The sequence below is a fragment of the Cryptomeria japonica genome, chromosome 9 (assembly GCF_030272615.1).
Source record: "Cryptomeria japonica chromosome 9, Sugi_1.0, whole genome shotgun sequence".
Lineage (NCBI taxonomy): Eukaryota > Viridiplantae > Streptophyta > Pinopsida > Cupressales > Cupressaceae > Cryptomeria > Cryptomeria japonica.
The window spans coordinates 324,760,669-324,785,585 of NC_081413.1; positions in this window are offsets into that span (position 1 = coordinate 324,760,669).

Sequence of the window (24,917 nt, forward strand, 5' to 3'; positions counted from 1 at the left end):
ATGGATAAATAAATTTCTGATTCATTTACAACAACAGTATAGTAATTTTATTATTTCATTTAAATTGTTTACTGTAGGTGTTTTATTTCAATCTTCAGCTATATAAATGACTAGATTTAATAGTTTTACCAGCAACTAAATAAATCTAGATTTTATTTAAATAAAAACTATAATAGATTGTGATTTTCATTTTCTGCAATAAATAAATTGACAGACTTTGCAAAAATCTACAGCAACTATTTAAATGATAGATTTGGATACTTTATAGCTAAAACATAGATGTACTAAGTTAACCTTAGATTTATCTTATGCATAAAGTAACTGACTGAATTTAGTTAATTTCATACAGCAATTGTAAAAAGTTATATTTACATAGACTAGATAAACTATCTATCTTAGTTACTAATTTCTGAAATAAACGAAAAGACAATTTCCAGAACTATAATGTACTTTACTGCATTTATAGAAAACATAATTCAATGATTTATTTGCAGCCTACAATCTGCATGCAACTCTAATCTATTTACTTCCTTTTTATTTTTATATTGAATGCATAAGAATAAAATAACTTTCTTGCTTTGCAATTTATTATAAACACATCAGATATAATATTTTGAAACTTTGGAAAAACTAATTTAAGAATACTCATTTCTTTTCTGCAATGAATAGTATACTAAAATAATACAACTTTTAAAAATGTATTTCAAAAACACTATTGTCACTTTACAATGGGTCTCTCATTTCTATTAAATGAGGACTTTTTCAAATAATAATTACATTTACAAATAATTTCCTGCAACAAATAACTCCTGCAACCTTCCACTTGTCCTATTCTTTTCTTCTGACAATCTTGCATTTTAAATCAAAGCCATGACCATGGAGAGCTCACCTCCCAGCCTAGGCTAACTGGTAGCCACCCTCAAGCTCGGAGAACCAAGCCCTAGACGGGTAACAAACATGCAAACACAAAAAATAGAATACACATAAACTCAAACACAATCCCAACCCAGGCTATACTACACCACTCATTGTGATGTCCTTTTCAAGGGTGGTAGTGGACCAAGTACCCTGAGGGGACTGCAAGTATGGAAAAACATATAGCCACCTCATGGTAAACCAAATACATCAAGTATCACAACCCCATATTCCTTATGCCCCCCAAGGCATTCATGCCTTATTTCCCTCCTTATGACCCCCAATGCATAAACAAGCCATGTAGCAAGGGTCACATAAAATCCCTTGTGATCACTCTCGTAACGAGAGTCTTTCACTCGAGGGTTGTCACTTCTACCACCCACAAGATCCTCCTCTCTCCCAAGAGTAGGAGGTCTTGATTACTCCCAAAACACATACATTGTATAAACACAAAATACCAAATAAATTTCCAAGAAAACATGCACGAAAACTAGTCATTTACACAAACATTACTTTCAAAACACATGCAATAAGAAATCACTATAAGAAAAATACAACCAACCTTAAACTGCCCAAGGGTATGCTAGTTTTATTAAAGATGAGCAGCCCAATTCCACGGTTCTTCTCTTTCTACCCTTAGCCAAATTTTCAATCCAAAAATCTATCATTTTTCTTTTCAAAATTCTTTTGTCTCCAAAAATGGAGAGTGGGTGATTACCCACTAATTTTCTAATTCTTGCTTAAGAAGACCATTGTGAGAGTTCTCACAAGTTTCTAAAAACTAAAAGGGAAGGTAAGGTAAAATGGGAAAGGGAACTCTCATTCGAAAAGGAAGGTTTTCAACTTAGTTCAAGTCTTCTAATTTAAATTTTTGCACAACTTAGAAAAGTCACTTTTTAGGGTGTCTAAAAGGTCACATGGGAGTAGAAACTTGCCTAAAATTACCCCTAACCCTTAGGTATACCTTATGGGCTTTAGGAAACCCTTTTTTAACCCCTTTGAAGTTTATTTTCGGGTCAAACCTATGTTGACCATCCCAAAGATTCATTATCCAAGGCATTTATGGAATCTCATTACATTAATTGAAAAAACTATAGTTAAACAATTCCCACCAAGAGACAAATTTAAAAATTCAAACATAAATCCAACATGTGTCAAGTGACACAAAGAAAATACTTTTACAAATTTATACATGAAATCGTGTCTCTTGTGGATTTTACATAAATCAATTAAATAAGACTTAACGCACATGCATCATTTACTATTATGAATAAAATACAACACAAACAGGGTGTTGTCTCTCCAAATAGACAAACCCTGGCTTTACGAACATACATAGGTCTAGGTTTGGTTCTCTGTAATATTTCCATGGTCACATGGATAACTTCCTGCGCATCTCAATTACACATTAGTAACTTCACATAACCTTATATAATATAAATCACAACAATAATAATACACATCTTCACTTGCATACAATTTACATCTGAACAATTTAATACATCTTATATCCCATCAATTTCACCTAAGCAATTTATCCTAATTCTCATAATCTTAATCCACACATAAAACATACATCATATTTCTATCATCATAGTAAAGTCCTACAATTTCAATAACGACATTTATCACCGTAAATTCATCCTTTTCAAAAATCATGTAGTGTTCTATATCATAAAGCATCAACGTATAGCAATGTTATCCAAATCATCGAATCATATAAGTTCTAAATCCATAATGCATAAAAATAAAACATCCATAATAGTCTCATCATAAAAGCACTGAAATGTCAGACTAAGCTGGGGTGGGGCCTCACACAAGCATATATATATATATATATATATATATATATATATATATATATATATATATATATATATATATATATATATATATATATATATATATATATATATATATATATATATATATATATTTTCAATTAGGGTGTTAGCTCGAGATTTATAACAAGAATTAGGGAAACAATTAAACTTACACAAGAATCGATGCAAAAGCACTATAACAGGTACGCACAATATTCATATTATCTAATCTACAACATTACATAATGGTAAATCAACCATCCAAGAATGCCACATAGAAAAATTCAACCAAGGTCAAACCAATTTTACAAAGCTGACTAGGGTAGGGGCACTACATTCTCCCCCCCTAGGCTCCGACTTACTCCTGGAAGCCCTAAGGCTAGATGGAAAACATGCAACACGTATTAGCACTGAAACTCATTTAACAATTACAAATTTCATATATGAATCTCTCTATAATTAAATGAAACATTATTGCTAAAACCTATAAGAATGTCCTTATCCATAGGTAAGATACCTCTAAAGCCATACACTTCTTTAAAATATTCTAGGAATTATCCATAATCATAGCAGAAAAACAAGAATTTTCTTCCTTTCATTACACCAATCAAAGCATTAAAAGAGGTAAACAACAATTCCCATACTCATTCTACCAAGTAGGACAAGAAAACATGCCATCATGATCAATTTCTTTTACCATTTCATCTTTTCTCAAAGATTTATCGCATAGAACTAGCTTTAAATATAAATTTATACAGCCAAGTTATCTTTCAATAAACAAGAGCAATTTAAATAACTCCATTGTTTACACTTTCTAGTCATAAAATAACTTTTCCCAATGATGATTGTCCCATAACATAGAGACAAGTTAGTACCATTTAATCCATGATTACACATAATAACCATCCACATAACTGGATGGCACAACACAAAAGGCCACATGTGAGCATGTCTAATGCTCAGTCAAGGATAACATGCATGATCAACATCTCTATGCATGATCTTAGAACAAATAACATGATTATAAATATCCAACATCTCACTCAAGGGCTTGATGGTGCTAGGGCACACCATAGTGGTGCTACCTTCCATACAAGACCCTCGTGAACATCCCTTGTTGCATAAGGTGTTTAGCCTCCAAGAGATAGTCACCACTCATAGGTAGGTAGTGGATCCTAGCTGCCTCACAACCTCACATACCCCATCCTCAAGGTTCCCTACGTCTACTTCCTCGTATACACTCAACCAAGACCGTCTCCTACGTTCATGGAGAGGAATTCACATTTCAACACAAGACCAGCATACAAAAACAACAAGGATAAACAAGATTAGCCACCAAAGTACAAAAGAATAAAGATAATAATCGTCAATTCCAACAGTAAGGCAAGAAACTAATTCCAGAATTGCAACATCAAATCAAGTAAGAACAAGATTGCAAGATCATGGCTAAACCTTCAAGGTCAAAATAAAATAAATTGCTGGCCCACAAGGAAATAAATAAATAAATAAATAATAAAATAAAATCATAAGTGCACATTACATCACTATGTGACTAGCAGCTAGCCACCAATGAAGAAGGAAGGAACAATCATCTAGCTATTGCAGTAGCTCATCATGTGGTGTGGCCTAGTCACACATCCGCATGGCATGGCAGTGTGCACCTCGACATCACCCCACATCATGTCGTCACATGGCATGGCTCTACCCTAAACCTATCGGTAGGCCACATGGCAATGTCTACTACATCCTACATCGTGTCTCAGTAGGGCATGGCAATACTCCAAGTGGAAAAGGCATGCAATGGACGTATCCTACATAGCAGTGTACCTCATGGAAAATGGGCAAGCACAGGTCACACCCCGCATAGCGATGTTCCTCTCATGATACCTATCGTAAGCTAGAGGTATACATGGCTATGGTCCACCCACAAGTCTATCAATGCTAGTCAATTGGTAGCTTATGTAAAAAAAATAACATACCTTTCATAAAGAGAAGGCAAAAGATCCTCCAATAAAACCATCATTCTTCTCAAGAACTGACATCAATATGCTCAAATAAAGGATAGGAATAGGCTTGCACACATGAACCTTATAAATTGGTTCATCACAAGGGTAAGTATGGAGTACACCTATAATACAGTTTCATTATGTAACTATATTTTTCCTCGAAATAGAGAAGCTATAGTCACTTCGTGTCAACATTACTCATACGTCATTCCATACTATTCAAGGAAGGGTGACTTCTAATACTACCCCTTCACATACTAACTTATCAACAACTTGTGGGTTGGCACTCAATAAGGAAAAAAATAAGCACATCACATAAACAGTATGGTTTTCCATACTCATAAGAAAACATATCCTCCATGGTTGATTACTTCACCATCCCATGGGCACACATAGCAAGCACGGGTTTCTCACAATACACAAGGAATAACACCATCACTGGTTTGCTCACAGTTACGGGGGGTACCTTTCATTGCAATATCATCTACTCATGAAGGGTTTTAACTATGCTTTCCACATGAATAATTGAATCAAGTTTACCCTAGATGCAAGTACTACAATTCTTAACAATTGAAAATTACATAAGGAAATAATGCCATTCTGATATCTTTCTCAAATTCCACTAAGCATTTGCATTCACATTACTAACTATGCAATTTTCTTTTCCAAGGCGAAAAAATTTCCTTATTCAATTAGAAGCCAAAAGAAAACATACAATTTCATATGTGTTAAAAAAAAATTCTTTTAAATCAATGCATCCTTAGTAGCTTTTCTAAAATCTTATGACCCTAGGCAAGGAGATGGGGAAAGAGAGTTTGAGAATTAAACTATTTCCTACGAATACATAAGATCCACAAGGTCACACTATATGCTCAAATATAAGTCTATCATTTTAGTTGCACGGTTTTCATTTCGATATCTTTTTAGGAGGATGCCAAAACAACCTAACATGACATTTTAAATTATTATGGTTGCATTAGAATGTTATAGTTTTTTGAACAAGAAATCGAGTCAGACAGTCTTTTGGTAATACAAGACCTCTTCAGAACACTCACTATCCTTAATTTAATACGAAAACATATCAAAATTTGTAGCCTATCATTGAAAATCAAAATATGACAAGAAGGTAAATGAGGAGCTATCAACTAGATAATACACATTAATGCATACACATCAAACAAGTCTTTCATTTGCACTTTCTAAACACAATAAATCAATTATCTATATCCAAAGGCAAGTTCAAAGGAGCATTGGTAAAAGTAGGTCCTCAATCAAACTGGTTTGAAGAAGCACATAAAACACTCTTTCGTGGAACACATTAATACACTCTCGAAGCTACTGTAACAAGCTTTCTTTTTGGTACTTCTTTTTACAAACAAGGTAATTTTCACATAACAACAATTCGCATACTAATGCACATTTCATACTTTTAGATTCGAGACAACACTAACCATCCCAGATGGATTAGTCAAAAGAGTAAAACAAATCAAGAATGAAGGTACATACGACTCTCTTTCAGAATAAGAGAAATCATAGACCAAGACCTCAATAAGCAGACAAAGCTCATATAATCACTCCAAAGAACCCACATTAAGAAGGTGAAAATAGGGTGTGAACACACATCTTACACACAAGTTAAGGTCTTCTCAATCATACTCACCCAAAAAGGAGGACAAACATACAACATAAGATCGATACACCTCACACCAACTAAGGCCACAAGCAAAACCAGAGATCCCAGTGTTGCAACATGGGCTCTGATACCAAGTGTAATGCCCCGCCAAGAAACCCCGAAGGGATAAAGCTAAAACACTCAAATGGAGTGTAAATTTTTTTTTTTAATAAGACACAACATTAAGATACATTGGAGTTATCTAACGCTTAGATAACACAGCAGAAGACTAAACAAACCTAAAGATTTTCCCAACGTGATTACGTAACTTAACTCCTAACTCAACTTGCGACATTTGATCCAATTAAGGAGGATATCTTAATTACATGATATTACTTGAAACCTGGGTATAATTTGTTTAGTGAATCAACATTGTAGAAATTAGGAAGCGTTCATCTATTATGGTTGAAGATGAGGCTAACAAGAGGATATCTACCCCTTTGAATCAATGTGAAAGCACAATAACACAATAACAGGTACGCACAATATTCATATTATCTAATCTACAACATTACATAATGGTAAATCAACCATCCAAGAATGCCACATAGAAAAAGTCAACCAAGGTCAAACTAGTTTTACAAAGCCATCAATTGGTATCAAAGCATTTCAAGTCCTCTAAAGCCTTAGCCTAATAGCTTGAGGTAAAGATCTTGAAGAGCATGATGATGAAAGTGCTAGACACAAAGGACCACTGAGAGGGGGAGGGGGTGAATCAGTGGTTCTCAAATATCTTTCTCTTTAGCAAACCTATGTGAGCATACCGGTTGATAGATTTAACTCAATACAGGCTTACCGGTTATGGAGGAGACTAACATAAGTGCAAACACACTCAGAAGGGGACATCACATAACACCAACATATACAAAGAAAACCCAAGATGGAAAAAACCTCAGTGAGAAATGTTGCTGGAGTCTACTGCTCCAATCCAACCTCACAATAAACACAGTTACAAGGTTTAGGGCATCAACCCAAGGAGCACCAACCCCTACCTAATTTATGGGCTACAACCCAAAGGAGCACCAACCCCTGACTTTAGGGCACCAACCTAAGGAGCTACAACCCCTACATTGAGCTACAACTCAGTGTCCACAATGTAAACATCAAATACATAAGTAGTTATCTTGTTACAAGTGAATCTTGCAACCATTATACATACCTTACTCTACTGGTGAGATACCTTCTCTACTTCACCAACTCACTTATCTACTGCTTTTCCCTTGTTGCTTCTCTATTGATAAGCCCTACTAGTTTATCTCTCTTCTGAATTTCTCTCACTGTATCTCCTCCTCACTGCTTTGCTCTTCACTACTTCATCTCTTTGTTGGTTCTTGGTCTATCTTCTCTGCAGTCTCCTTCACCTCTATTATGTCAATATGAATACTACTAGTTCTTCTCTCAAATCGGTTGAATGCTTCAACCATGTTCTCTCTCACTTCCACTCTCTTCATAGATGCTCATTGAGCACTTGGCTGATTTTCTCTTACTTGCAGGAGTCTTCAACTTCACAATCACACAATATTATTCTATTCAATAGCAACAAACATTCTCTTTGATCCCCACACTTATAGCCAAGTTTTCCCTCCAAAAACCAATTCAAAAGCCAGGCGGTTAGGGTTTCCTCACCATCCTTGAGGTAAACCAAATTCAATTAGATCTTGCACAATCTGATCTTTCTGACATCTAATTGCCCAACTCCGCCATTTTTGCATCTCCTAGATCACACCTTTCATCTCTGGCGACTTGATTTTTACCCTAATAGTTGATCCCTTGGTCAATCATAAAAGAACTATCATGTTGTTTCCTCCATCGCCTCAAGCTTCTTAATCTCTCTTAGTTGACTCATAGTTGTCTTCCAGACCTTGAGCCTCAAACCCCTACAATAGCTCTGCAACATATCCTATGATTTGAGTGACTGCTCATTAAAGTCGACCAACCCTGCAACAACCCTGTTGATGTACATTCCATCTTTATCCATACGCATGTTTTCCATGTTGACTCCATGTGGCATCCATATCGACTAACTATCAGCTTGGCACTTCATGTTAGTCCAAATAGGATCATCGACCAACCACTCAACTGGTTCCTCTTTCTCGCAGATTCATTAACCTCGCTGGTACCACACACTGTACCGGTAACCTTATCATAATTGCATTTTGCACCTTTCTCATATTACCAGTGAGCTTTGCATACTGTTTATCACTCTTGATGATACCAGTCATCATCCTTCACTAGACTCCTTCATCGGTCAAACCATTCTCCTCTGACTGTATCTACTCAGCCAGTTTGTCTGAATGACAAACACATCACTCTTCTGTTGTATCAACATCTCAACATGCCTTCTCTGTCGGTCCAGTGCCTAACCTTGATCTCATGCACTTAAGGCATTCCCTCAATTTACTGATGGATCTAGAGTGATCCTTCAAGTTCTTGCCTTTACCTATTTACTCTTATCCCACCAAACTATAATGCACTTAATGCATATAGGGGATAAGCTCTACTTACTTGGTGGAGGAACACCTTTTCATCTGCTCATGTGGGTTCCCTATTTGTGCATCATATCTTCAAATAGGCATATGTGAACCGGTGTAAGCACATACACTGTCAGTCATTGCTTCTCATGATGACTGCATCTTCATTTGGTGGGAGTCCTATTGTTTTGCAACCTCACAACATATTGGTGACCTGTTCAATCTTCTCTTCCAGTGTGGATGTGATTCAGATAACATTCTTCCTCTTTATCATAAACAACTGCTCAAACACCTCTCTATCTCATCACATAATTCAGGCATTAACTTGTGTGCAGGTGACTCCTGAGGTCATCTTCCTTATCTTACTGGTGTTCTACAACACAAGGTGATATCCAAGATTATCACATCTTGTACTCCTTCATAGCAGTGTTGCACATACACATCATCTATCGGTGGTCATCCCATACCGGTTGACATCAATGACAACATAATGCCAACAATCTTCCCCTTTGGCATTGATGTCAACACATGTATTATCCGGCATACTACATAGTCTTTCTCCCCCTTACTGTGATCCATGTATTTAAACACATGTAGTATGTGGTATACTACAAAATCCTTCTCCCCCTTTGACAACAATGGCAAAGGGCACTGTCAAGATATTATTTCTCTTGTATGTACCGGTCACTGATAGAATACTTTTCTCCCCCTTTGTCTTTATTGTACATAACACATCCTTTGATACCACTTGTCATCTTGTCACCGATTGTTACATCTTCTCAAGTCACAATACTTGAGGTAGGGAACTTAACCATCAACTAACACCAATTGAGCATGCACGCTCAATGCAATTTGAGCTCAGTTTGCAGAATGACTGACCTGCAGCTTGGGCAGTCAGTATCCTTGTAAGTTCAAGCAAGCCAACTCTTCATCATGAGCACTTGAACTCCCCCTGAGTCATACATCTCAGGTGCTTATCTTCGATCAGGTACAGTACCGGGGCTTCAATCTTTCTTGTATACCAGTTTAGCTATGCATATGTGATCATTTGATGATCATTCAACTCCATTGTAACCACCATAGCCTATGCCATGATCCTGAATTTTCCCAATGCCATATAATGACATCATCATGCCACTAATACCAAACAAACCGGTTATCCCAAAGACATGCAAGCCTATATGACCAACAATTGGGGCCAACATATGTCTTGCAGGTCTCCATAAACACCTCCTGAGACATAATTTCACTCCATGCTACCGAGACTAATGCAATGCTCTCCAACCTTATTGTCTTACATAACCTACAAGTACCTGTTAGCATACATGCTAATAATATCCTGCACATACTGGTTAACATCTGATGCCATTTGTTAACCTTCACTCTTTGAAACATGCAGTGGTGATCCATCATTGATTTGTAGGTGTGTAGTCAAGGCTGCATCTATACACACCTATCTTTACATTTTCATCCTTCATACCAGCAACATCATGTTCTTTTATGTTGCCTCCATCACTGAGGGGGTGGAAGATAAGTTCAATATGCTACTCCCCCTAGGATCCTGCATCTCCTTTAGGCCTTAGGAGATATCACTTGTGCGCTGAGTGCATGGTGCCAATTCACGGTCTTCTTCCTCCATGCCTACTTGGTCTCACCCTTCTTCCTATTTCCAGATTCTTCATTATGACTGGAAGTAGTGCTATAGTATCACACAACCTCCATCCCAACTTCATGATTGGGAAATCTCTTGACATATCAGTTTGACCATCATCTCCCGGTCATGTTGTTTTGACTAGGAATTGAAACCGGTGAACCTCTTACTCCTGCATGGACATTTTTCCTTTGGTTCCATGCAAGTCTCTGCCTTCCATATGCCCTATTTTTACTTTTCTATAGAGCATGGTCATTTTATCGGCCCCCATATGACTGCAAGTTCCTCTTCCTACATTTAAACTCTCTATGGCCAGATCCATTGTTGTTATGACAAACAATCTTTGCATAACCGGGAGAAGGGACATGCATGTATCTACTTCTGGATATATCTTTCCCATAAGCATGATTTCTATGAGATCCTACATTATCCTTTCTAGATCTATTTCTACATTTCCCTACCATATGGCCATAATCATTACAAGTAAAGAAGTAATCGGTAAATGATGGCATATGACTTACATATTTACTTTTCCATGCATGAGGAGATCTTTCCAGTTTTGCATCCCCATCTTTTCCATTTTGAGAATGGACCCTTGGTTGTCCATTCTGAGCACCTCTTTCATCTGATCTCTTCTTCTTCTCCCACACTTGCTTCCCCCTGTGGGTGGTAGCATTTTTCTGTCCTCTACCAGTAGAGGGTCTCCTTTGCTACTTCCTCATCTTCCTTCTTCCGGTGGAGTTTTCTTCCTCCATCTTCCCCTTACCTCTGGGATCTGCATGAAGATTCCTTTTTGTAGAATTGATCTTCACTTTTGTCTACAAGTCCACACTAGTTTTGGTTAGGTCAAGCTTCTTTCGAGGAGCATATCTAACTAGGAAGGTCTGGCTTTTGTTCTCTCCAAGCAACCACTAAAGTTTTTTGTCTTTTATCTCTAGCTGAGAGGCTAGATCTTCACACCGGTATTTCTTGGTGTTTTCTTCCTGGGTCTTCAACTCTAAGATGTATTTCTCAGATTCTTCAAGGCATTTGACCAACCGGTTCTGCTCCACAATAGTAGCATTCTTGAATAACTTGTATTCCCTTTTAACTCTATTGAGTTCTTCAAGTGTATTTACAATCTCTCCTTCAAGGTCAACTTCTGCTACTTCATCATCATTAGAAGGGTCTTGATGGCTAGATCTATCTGCCATGTCTTCCTCTTCGTCATCATCACTACTCAACACATCTTGTTGAGGGGAACTATTTGCCCAACCACTTTCAAATTCTTGGGCCATGAAGAGTTGAGCTCCTTCTTCATCAGTTATGTGGCTGCTAGTAGATCTATCTTCATTATCCAAATAAATATGAGAGGTATTTCTCATATTTTCTTCAATTTCTGGTTCTACAGTTGAGGGTTCATTTGCATAGAGCTTCTTCAATCTTTCCCATAAGCTCTTTGTTGTTTTACACCTATCCACCTGTGAAGAGACATCACCGGTGAGTCCACTGAAAATAACCTTCATGGCTTCTTCATTGCACTGGTTTTTTCTTTCTTTTACAAATCCAATAGGAAGATTGACCTTTCTAGGGAGACCATCAACTACTGACATCCATATATCAAACCCTAAAGAAGATAGGAAAACTTCCATTCTACAACTCCAAATAGAAAAGTTTGAACCATCAAATACTGGAGCAGAGATCGACACTAAGAAAACCATTGTGTCCTTAAGCTAGAATCTACCCAAGTTGGATAACACTCTTCTAACTGGGAATCTATGCTCTGGTACTAATTGTTTGACACAAAGCACCACTAAGAGGAGGAGGGGATGAATCAGTGGTTCTCAAATCTCTTTCTCTTTAGCAAACCTATTTGAGCATACTGGTTGATAGATTTAACTCAATGTAGGCTTACCAGTTATGGAGGAGACTAACATAAGTGTAAACACACTCACAAGGGAACATCACATAGCACCAGCATATACAAGGAAAACCCAAGGTGGGAGAAACCTCAATGAGAAATGTTGTTGGAGTCTACTACTCCAATCCAACCTCACAATAAACACAGTTACAAAGTTTAGGGCATCAACGCAAGGAGCACCAACCCGTACCTAATTAATGGGTACAACCCAAAGGAGAACTAACCCCTACCTAATTTACGGGCTACAACCCAAAGGAGCACCAACCCCTACCTGATTTATGGGCTACAACCCAAAGGAGCAACAACCCCTGACTTTAGAGCACCAACCCAAGGAGCTAAAACCCCTGCACTGAGCTACAACTCAGTGTTCACAATGTAAACATCAAATACATAAGTAGTTATCTTGTTACAAGTGAATCTTGCAACCATTATACATATCTTACTCTGTTAGTGAGATACCTTCTCTACTTCACCAACTCACTTCTCTACTGCTTTTTGCCTACTGCTTCTCTACTGGTAAGCCCTACCATTTTATCTCTCTTCTAAATTGTTCTCACTATATCTCCTCCTCATTGCTCTTCTCTTCACTGATTCAACTCTCTGCCGGTTCTCTATCTATCTTCTCTTTAATCTCCTTCACCTTTGTTCTATTGGTATGAATACTACCAGTTCTTCTCTCCAACCGATTGAATACTTCAACCAAGTTCTCTCTCACTCCCACTCTCTTCACAGATGCTTGTTGAGCACTTGGTTGATTTTCTCTTACTTGCAGAAGTCTTCAACTTTGCAATCACACAATATTCTTCTATTTAGCAGCAGCAAACATTCTCTTCGACCCCCACACTTATAGCTAGGTTTTCCCTCCAAAAGACCAATTCAAAATCCAGGCGGTTAGGGTTTCCTCACCATCCTTAAGGAAAACCAAAACAAAATAGATGTTGCATGATTTGATCTTTCTGACATCCAATTGCACAACTCTGCCATTATAGAAATCTCCTAGATCATGCCTTTCATCTCTGGCGACTTTCTTTTTACCCTAATAGTTGATCCCTTGGTCAATCACGAAAGAACTATCGTGTTGTATCCTCCATCACCTTGATCTCGATCACTCTTTGCTGACTCATAGTTGTCTTCTAGACCTCAAGCCTCAAACCCCTGCAATAGCTCTACAACATGTCCCGTGATTTGAGTGACTTCTCATTAAAGTCAACCAGCCTTGCAACAACCTTGTTGATGTACATTCCATCTTTATCCACACGCATGTTCACCATGTTGACTCCATGTGGCATCCATATCGACTAACTGCCAGCTTGGCACTTCATGTTAGTCCAAATAGGGTCACTGACTAGCCACTCAACTGGTTCCTCTTTCCTGTTGATTCATTAACCTCGCTGATACCACACACTATACCGGTAACCTTATCATATTTGCATTCTGCACCTTGCTCATATTACCGATGAGCTTTACATATCGGTTACCACTCTTGATGATACTAGTCATCATTATTCACTAGACTCCTTCATCGGTCAGACCATTCTCCTCTGACTATATCTTCTTGATGATTCGTCTGAATGACAAACACATCACTCTTCTATTGTATCAGCATCTTAGGATGCCTTCTCTGTCGGTCTAGTGCATAACCCTGATCTCATGCACTTAAGGCATTCCCTCAATTTACTGATAGATCTAGAGTGATCCTTCAAGTTCTTGCCTTTACCTATTTACTCTTATCCCACCAAACTATAATGCACTTAATGCATATAGGGGATAAGCTCTACTTACTTGGTGGAGGAACACCTTGTCATCTGCTCATGTGAGTTCCTTGTTTGTGCAACATATCTTCAAACAGGCACATGTGAACCGGTGTAAGCACATACACTGTCAATCATTGCTTCTCATGATGTCTGCATCTTCATCCAGTGGGAGTCCTATTGTTCTGCAACCTCATAGCATACTAGTGACCTATTCAATCTTCTCTTCTGGTGTGGATATGATTAAGATAACATTCTACCTCTTCATCATAAACAACCACTCAAACACCTCTCTATCTCATCACACAAGTCGGGCATGAACTTGTGTGTATGTGACTCCTGAGGTCATCTTCCTTACCTTACCGGTGTTTTGCAACACAAGGTGATATCCAAGATATCACATCTTGTACTCCTTCATAGCAGTGTTGCACATACATCTCATCTACTAGTGGTCATCCCATACTGGTTGACATCAATGACAACACTATGTGAATAGAAAGAAGGTCTGAAGTTTAATAGGAAAACTAAAAAATATGGAGTGATAGAATGAAAATATATATCAAGAGTCTAGGAAGTCAATACTGGGAACATGTTGGTACTCAATATGTTGTACCTAGTGGGACTATGTCTGATGATCAAAAGAAAGAGAAACAAGAAAATAATCAAGCATTGTAGGCCATTATCAGTTCTTTGTCTGATTTAGAGTATGTTGATGTCCATGGTCTAGAGACTACTTATGAGGTGTGGAAGAAACTTGAGGAAATATGTAGCAGTGATGAGCATGTGAAGATTGCCAAAGAAGAGAGCTTGAGAGGGAAATTTGATGACATGTGGATGGCTAAAGGAGAGAGTATACAAAAGTATGGTCATAGGAACAAGGAGATAGTTAGCGAGATCAAGAGTGCTAGTGGTATAGTGGAGGATGCCACAGTGGTTATTAAGGTGGTGAGAACCCTTCTATTTCTCTACGCTATCCGAGTTGCAGCCATTCAAGAGCTAAAGTCTATTGATAAAACTAAGGTAACTCTTGACTCCATCATTGGTAAGCTTACTAAATTTGAATTAAATGGTTATGATGGTAGTGCTCAGAAATCCAAATTTACATTTAGAGATTCAGTTTCTAACCCATCTATGAGGAAAAGTAGAGATGTCAGTCACAATTATGAATCTAGATCCAGTAGAAAAGTTGATGATGAAGACAGTCGGATTGAGCTTGAAGCATTGTTGGCCAAGCGGTTACCTAGAGGTACTGGTAAGTACATAGGTAAATTACCTTTGAAATGTTTTGCATGTAACAAGATTGGACACATTGCAACTAACTATCCTAATGGTGACAAGGAGCATAAGCGTGAGAAGTACAAGAAGTACAAAGGAAAAGGCAAAAGAGATTGTCTCATTGCAGTTGATGGTGGTAACACTGATGACAAATTTGAGGGAGATGCTAATGAAGACATTGTCTTTGTAGCCATTAAAGAGGAGACATCTGATCATAAGACATTAGTTTCTTGCATGGATAGTTCTGATGATTGGATCATAGATAGTGGTTGTTCACACCACATGACCGATGACTAGAGTAAATTTCTTACTCTAAAGGAATTTGATGGAGGAGTTGTGAGATTTGGAAATGACTCACCCTAGATGGTAAAAGGAAAGGGAACCATATCTCTTAATGGAAAGAGTAGTACAAATGATGTTTACTGGGTTGAAGGATTAAATCACAATATTTTAAGTGTAGCTCAACTCAATGACATAGGTTATCTATTGGAATTTAAGAGTGGAATATGCAAAATCTATGGGAGAAAAGGTGAACTAATTGCAACTGGAAAGAAGACAAAAGGTAACTTGTTTCATCTAAATCCTAAAGGCAACAACTATATAATTGCTAAAGTAGATGATAGTTGGCTTTGGCATTGGAGATTTTATCATATAAATTTTGATAACATTTTTAAGGTCAGTAAGTCCAAGTCAGTAAGAGGTTTTCCTCAGTTGGACAAATCGGTGAATGCTATATGTAAGGAATGTCAGTTAGAAAAGATGACATCCTCAACTTTTAAGAGCAAATCTTTTTCAGCAGAACATTTGTTAGATTTGGTTCATACAGATATATGTGGACCAATAAGGACCAAAAGTATTCAAGGTGATATATATTTTATGATCTTCACTGATGATTACTCAAGAATGATGTGGGTCACATTCTTGAAGGATAAAATAGAAGCCTTTAGTAAGTTGAAGGCATTCAGGGCCTTAGTTGAAAAGGAAAGTGGTAAGAAGATAAAGTGTCTGAGGACTGATCAAGAAGGTGAATTTACTTCAGAGGAATTCACTAGATATTGTTAAGATTGTTGGCATTTGCATGAAGATTGCATTAATGATATGCTATGTTGTCATTGATGTCAATTGAATCGATAAAGATATTAATGATGTTGCTGATATCTTTGTTATTGTTGATATTGTCTTATAACTAGTAGGAAGAGCTTTGTGAAGGTTATTGTAAACTAGTATGTAAGTTTGTGAGTTGAATCGGTAATTGGAGTAAAAGGTTAAACCCTTTCTATTTTATGTAACTTGTAAACCCTACTAGTTGTTTTTGTTACCCTAACTAATTAAGGTTGTTGAATTGGTTATGTTGGTTGAGCAGTAATGATGGTGACACGTAAGGTCATTGTATGAAGACAAGTTCAAAATCTTTTGGCACATTTGTTTGTCTAGGGAATGAACAAAATGTATTTGCATCTAATGCAAAACATGTGATGAGTTACTGAGCTCAATGAAGTGGTAATCAAGGAGTAGTTGAGTTTTTCTTGATTGATGTGTTGAGATTGCTATGAAATCCAATGGTCACGCTTGTACCGATTTGTTTGTAATCTCAATGAGAGGATTAGATTTTTGTTGTGTTACTGACTTAATTGATTTGTATTTAAGGCCGATGAAGTTGTTTTGTTTGATAGTTGGCAAGAGCTGGCAGAAATCAATTTAGTATGTGATTGTCGAACTGGAGAATGAGTCTACAGTTTGAGTAAAGGTAGATAGAAGATTAAATGGATCTGATCAAGCAAATTTAGTGCTATTCAGACAGATCAAGAAACTCCTATTGTTTTCTAACAATTGCAACAAAATTGAAATCCCCTAACCGGGTAAGCTCTAACAAGCTTGGTTACTTATTAAATCCTCTAGCAAGGTGGTCCATTAGATTGGATTTTCAAATCCTCTACTGTGGTTACTCCTTACAGGGTATTTTCTTCTAACAAGGCATTTGTAGTCAATCCCTTAATTGGGTGATTCCTAACAGGATCAATTGTTAACAGGACTTTTGTAAAAGCTTTAACAAGCTTGGCTCCTAACAAGGCGAACTTCAGAAGAGTTCAGATATTATCTTGTGAGTCTCATCTCACTGTGGTTTTTACCTATTTGGGTTTTCCACATATAAATACTTGTGTCATGTGGTTATGATGTTATGATTGATTTGATTAACTATTTCTGATAAGGCATGATAATCAGATGCATTGAGAAGTGAAGCATTGGCATATGATAAAGCATTTGGATGTTTACAAGTTAAATAATGTTTATTGTTAAGTTGTTGTAATAGTCAACCTATATTCTTATGAGTATTGATCTTGACAGTGGTATTTCATTGATAAGATTACTTTTCATGTTTGAGTTTGAGTTTGGGAAGTTTGTATCCATTTTTCTAGTTACTGATTCACCCCCCCCTCTGAGTAATCTACTAGATACTTATTCTTTCATCATACCATCAAAGACAATGGAATTAAGAGGCAACTTTCTGCACCAAGGACACCACAACAAAATGGTATTGCAGAGAGGAACAATCGGTCAATCGTTGAAGCTGCTAGAATGATGCTTATACAAGGAGGAGTATCAAAAAATTTCTAGAGAGAATCTGTCAGCAAAAATGTCTACACTATGAACCGAATATTGGTAAAGAGAGGTAAGAATAAAAATCCTTATGAATACTGGTATGGTAGATCACCTAATGTCAGTTATTTTAAGATTTTTGGTAGTAAACGTTTCATCAAGAGAGGTGACTACGCTAGTAAGTTTGAGGCTAAAAGTGATGAAGGCATATTTCTTGGTTACTCCACCAAGAGTAAGGCCTACAAATGTTACAACAACCGGACACAAAGAATCATTGAAAGTGTTGATGTTTGAGTAGATGAGTGTCCTGAAGTTTCAGGAGAAACCAGTCAGGAAAAGAAGGAAGATGAACTTTGCATTCTGATTTTGGAACCATAATCGGTGAAACCAGAAGCTGATGAAGTGAATATTGTAGTACCAATTCAACCGAAAGAGGAAGATTCAGAAGAAGATGATGATAGTGAAGAAGAAGAACCTAAAGGTAATGATCATGTCATTCCAAGGTATGTGAGACTCAATCATAATCCTGACTAGATTATTGGAGATAAAGATGCAAGAGTGTTAATGAGAAGAAGGATTAGAGATAATTCTTGCATGATCTCCACTATTGAGCCTAGAACTGCTAAGGAAGCATTTGGAGATGATTACTGGATTAAAGCTATGGAGGAGGAGCTTGACCAGATTGAGAAGAACAACACATGGACCCTAGTACCTAGACCAGTGAATAAAAATGTAATAGGTACTAAATGGGTCTTCAGGAACAAACTGAATGAAGATGGAGTAGTAGTCAGAAACAAAGCTAGATTGGTATGCAAAGGTTATGCATGGGAAGAAGGAGAAGACTATGGTGAGACATTTGCACCAGTTGGTAGATTGGAAGGTGTTAGGACTCTACTTTCATTTTCAGCATATAAGGGATTCAAAGTATATCAGATGGATTTGAAGTCAACATTTTTGAATGGAATACTGGAAGAAGAAGTATACATTGAGCAGCCAGATGGTTATGCTTTGACTGATGCAAACGATATGGTGTGTAAACTGCACAAGGAACTATATGGTTTGAAACAAGCACCAAGAGCCTGGTATGAAAGGCTACATTCACACCTGATGAAGATAGGTTTTCAGAGAACTAGTGAAGACAACAATATATATCTCAAATCTGAAGGAGATAAGATACTGGTTAGTGAAGTGTTTGTAGATGATATCATATTTGGAGGCAATGATGACATGAGTGATGAATTTTCAAATGAGATGAAAAGTGAATTTGAAATGTCTCTAGTAGGGGAGATAAAATTCTTCATAGGTTTGCAAATTCAGCAGATGAAGAGGTATTTTTATCACACAGTCTAAATATGTGAAAGAGGTATTGAAGACATTTGGAATGAGTGATTGTCAGCTAGTTGGGACACCAATGGTTACATTTTGTAAACTGTCTAAGGAGGATGAAGCTGCATCTATTGATGAAAAGGAGTACAGATCAATGATAGGGAGACTACATTATGTTGTTCACAACAAACCAGATATTGCTCATGTAGCTCACACAGTTGGTTTAGTTGCCAGATTTTAGAAGAATCCAAAGGAGACACACTTGATAGCAACCAAGATGATATTCAGATATTTGAAAGGTACTATTGACTATGGATTATGGTATCCATATGTAGGTAACTTTGATTTGAAGGTTTATACGGATGCAGAATGGGTAGGTAATGTTGATAATAAGAAGAGCACAACTAGTGGTGCATTCTTTCTTTGAGGAAGACTTGTATCATGGAGCAACAAGAAGTAAAGTTGTATATCATAGTCTACTACTGAAGCTAAATATGTTGTAGTGTATATGAATTGTACCTAGGCAATTTGGATGAAACACATTCTAGAAGGATTCAAGCTAAAGATCACAAAACCTATAAAGATTTTATGTGACAACACTAGTGTAATAAATATTTCAAAGAACCCGGTGTTGCATGATAGAACCAAGCATATTGAGCTGAAATGTCATTTCTTGAGAGAGAAAGTGCAGAGTAAAGATGTATTATTGGAGCATGTATCTACCAAGGAGCATATACAAGATATCTTTACTAAACCTCTGCCTAAGACTACTTTTGAGTATCTTAGAGGCCATCTAGGTGTCGTGCCCTACATGAGGTCAATTGAACAAGATGTGGAATACATCAATCCTAGAGCTAATTGAAGAATCTTGTAGTAGGATTGGTGTAGAGTGGAGTTATTCCACAAGGGGAACATCAAGTTGCAAATTGTTGGTGTAGTATAGTGAAGTATGACACTACATGTTTTACTTTCACTTTGGCATTGTTGTCAAAGGGGGAGAAGAACTATATGATTCTAGGGAGAAAAATTGTATGACTGACAAAGAGAAGATCTATAGCCAGTTACTAGCTAAAGACATGGAGACTCATTTGAAGGAGAGTACATGGTAAAATGTAAACCAAGATTCTTATTCACAATAATAACAATCAAGGGTATTGATACTTGTATTGCCATCAATGCCAAAGGGGGAGATTGTTGGCATTTGTATGAAGATTGCATTGATGAACTATTTTGTTGTCATTGATGTCAATTGTAACTGGTAAGTGAGCTTGTGAAGGAAAATGGTATTACTGAGATCAACTAGTAAACCCTACCTGTTGATGTGATAAACCCTAACCGATGGAGCTTGGTAAATCAGTTGTATTGGTTTATGATCAAATGATGAGCATTAATAATTATGCCACATATGCATGTTGTATGTGAAGAGTTTCAAATGGTTTTTGGCATGTAGAGATAACAATTTTATCTTGGGAATGAATGAGTACATTGCATGTAATGGAAACCATGTGATGAGCTACAAGGATCGATGAAACGGTGATCAAGGAGCGGTCAAGGTTGTCTTGAATGATGTGCAATGATTGCTATGTAATCCAATGGTCATACTTGAACCAATTTGTTTGTAATATCTATGAGATCTTAGGTTTGTGATGTGTTACTGACCTATTGTTTTGCTTATAAGGTCAATGAGTTGTTTTGTTGTAGTGTTGGCAATTTTAGTGGAATGTAAGACTGACTGGTTGTCGAACCAGGAGATGCATCTGCAGTATGTGTAAAGGAAGATAGGAGCATGAAAAGGATCTGATCAAGAAAAGTAGTGTTATTCACCAAATCAGCAAACCCTTGTTGTTCTCTAACAATTACAACAGTCAAATCCCTTAACCGGGTAAGCTCTAACAAGCTTAGTGTTATCTAAATCCTCTAACTAGGTGATCCATGAGCTTGGATTCCAAATCCTCTACTAAGGTTACTCCTAATAGGGCATTGCTTCTAATAGGGCATTATAGTCAATCCCTTACCCGGGTGGTCCCTAACAGGATCTGTTCTTAATAGGACTTATTGTAAAGCTTTAACAGGCTTGGCTCCTAACGGGGCAAACTTTAGAAGAGTTCATAATACTTGTGGGTATTCATCCTCACCATGGTTTTTCCCATTTGGGTTTCCATATAAAAATCATTGTGTCAAGTGGTGAATATTTTTGTGCTTCTGTTTGCTATGGTTAATTTTCTTAACTGCTAAATCCACTTAGATATGATATGATGACCGACAACAATCTAAAATGTGCTTTTACTTTAGTTAGTAAAGTATTTGGATGTTCTGGTTAAAAGGTTTTGAGAGTTTCAGAGTTGTTATACTATTATTCTGATATGACAGTCAGTCGGTTTACTTGACAGTTATATTGCAATTTGTTGTTCAGTGTTTGAACCAGTTAGTTTTGAGTTTGACTTCAGAGGTTGTTTTTGAGTTTGATGAAAAGTTTATGTCAGTTTTCTATCTACTGTTTCATCCCCCCTCTCAGTAGTTGACCAAGTCCTTATTGATTCATCATACCATCACTCCCTCCCTTGAATGTACTTAACCTCAAAGTCATACTCACAAAGGAACTCCATCCATTGCCACTATCTAGCATTCAGGTTTAGCTATGTGAAGATATATTGTAAACTTTGATGGGCACTATGCAACTCAAACTAGTGCCCAAGAAGAAAATGTCTCCACCTCACCAAAGCATGAACAACTGTTGCTAACTCTAAGTCATAAGTATGATAATTTAGCTTGTGATCCTATAGTTTGCAACACTCATAGGAAATCATGCATTTTTCCTACATGAGAACCACTCCCAAGCCCTCTAGAGAAGCATCAATACACATGACAAAATCTCTTGCTAGATTCGGTATTGCTAAAATAGGTGCACTAGCCAGATTCTCCATAAGAGTCTAGAAAGCTTCTGCACACTACTTTGTCCATATAAAATTCTTCCCTTTCCTCTAAAGAGAAGTAATGGGATGACCTATCTTCAAGAATCCCTAAAAAAATTGATGGTAGTATCTTGCAAGGCCCATGAAACTACAAACCTCAGCCACATTAGTAGGTGTTGGCTGAACCATAATCACTTGAATCTTAGAGGGATCCACAACAATACCCTCTCTGGAACTGACATGACCCAAATACTCCACCTCAATCTAAAAGAACTCACACTTAGTCAAATTGGCATACAACTGATTATCTTGGAGACACTAGAACACCTTCCTGAAATGCTCCTCCATGGTCCTCTAATATGTTGGTTCCCCAAAACACACTTGGAAAGATTTTTGCACTACCCCCAAGGATAGAAACCAAGTTGGGCCCTCAAATCATGCATGGAGGGGCCAACCTCCAGACCGTTTAGGATACTCAGGGACTTGGACTAATAATATAACAATGATCTTCTAATTATCCTTCCACACTTCGGGCTCTGCAAAACCCAGGAGGGTGTTCTCTTAAGTTTCTGCAATCTCTACACCACACTTGCAAGCGACATTAAAATAAATCAGATGGTCTCACTCCTAAAAGGGGGCTCAAAAAAATAGGGAGAATGCTACAAAGTGGTTAGCTCTCAGTGATCCTTGACCTTCTTTGGAGCATGAGATGACTTTTTGACAAGCAACATGATACACAGAAACTAAAAAGATATTATGATATTATCAAAGCTATAGAAAGATGTCAATGAGTTATGAGTAAAGAAATATCATACAAAAATGACGGCAAGAAGTGATCAATGTCTTATCCATTGGGCAACTGAAATTGCATAATGCAAGATAAATATGCAATAGAAACCTTAGTCTAATAGCCAAAGATCTCAAGATAACACTGCTTTATAATGTGTCTCATCTTTCTATCTCAATCCACAATACTTATTGGAATCCCTATATAAGTCCCATTAGTCTATAACTCCTATCTAAGTAGTTTAACTGACCCCTTAGGTCATAGCATAAGATGGAAGAAACATGCATCAAAACAATACAACAAATGAGAAAAACCCTTGATCTTACTCATTCAGAAACATAACAGAGTCATACATTGGAGAATATGAATCTAGACAATATTTTCATTCATTTCATAAGCTATTTTCTATTACAAAGTATATTACATATAACTCCTTCAAGAACCTACAACAAACTAAGACACAAAACCCATTTTATATGCTTTGCAAATTCCTACTACAACCTACTCATTTCACCTAAAACTACTATACATGACCAAGGATTTGAATCAAAGCTTTCTGGACCAAATTTCTTGACCTCTATCTTATGGCCCCAATTTCCCTTTTATAGAAACAAGGGAGCAACAAGCTTCAGGCTAGAGGAGACACCTGTCACAATTTTATAGGATCTCTTGTTACTTTGTTACAAAACATTCCTCATAGTCTCCCAAAAGACTGTCCAGGCTGGTAGTCATGATGAAGTAGAACCCAAGATTCCCACCTATATTTTGGTAGAAACAAAGACTTTTGAGCCATTCCATTATCACTGCAAATGATTCCAAATGGATTGTGAGATGCATCATCTTTGTTTTGCAGAGCATCCCCCTTCAAGAAGTGGAATTAAATCCTGACAAGAAGTAAAGTCACCACTAAACTAGAGGAGGAGCTTCAACCTTCATGTCCAAGATCAGAGAAAATGAAAAGAGGATCTCATAGAGGAATATAAAGTGAAGGGAAGGCATTGTAGTTTCCATGCCCATACTAAGATGATCGGCTATTGCTCCAATCCCAACCTCATTCTGCTTGTTTTCTTTTGTGTGGCTCTTTTTTAACCCCCTGCTAATTGGTGATAGAGGAGAAATTGAGGATGAGTCTTGCAGGGATTTTTCTGATAAGAAACTGGTTCCAAACCTCCATCGACTATCCTCCCCATTTCTAAAACTCCATTGACTATAAGCATACTCATTCCCATAGGAAATCCACCCAGTATCATAAAGCTCGGTGTAACTTTTGGCATGATATTTCTCAAAGGTCATTTTCATCTTGTTCAAAACCTTTTGAGAAGATAATGAATTCTCTATTCTTTCTACCAATTAAAGACACCACACGACTATATTTATATTGAAAATACCTCTCTTGGCATTTTTCATGCATGGAAAAAATCATCATTCCAATGATTTTCTGCTCATCCTGTCAGCAAATGGATTCAAAAAATAATATTCATCAAATCAAGAACATCGTCAGACTCAAATTGCTAATTCACTGCCTTCTGACCAAGGTCACCTTATGTGAATGATTTTGTTCCTAATTTCTTGATTTTCTACCTTACTATGAGAATCTCTAACAATATGCATCCTATGATTTTGTTGATAGGTCCTTGATCATCTCACTTCTAGTTCATAAACCATCCTTATCCCTTTCATCTCTCTGAGAATATTGATTTCTTTCTGTGGTGGCAATTGAAAACTTGTAAATGTTGCCACCTCAGGAACTGCCAGCCTTGTCCTGCTACTATGACTCGACCCAAGAAAATACCTCTCAAATTGGCATTTTGAGAGTTAGTCAGTATCCAC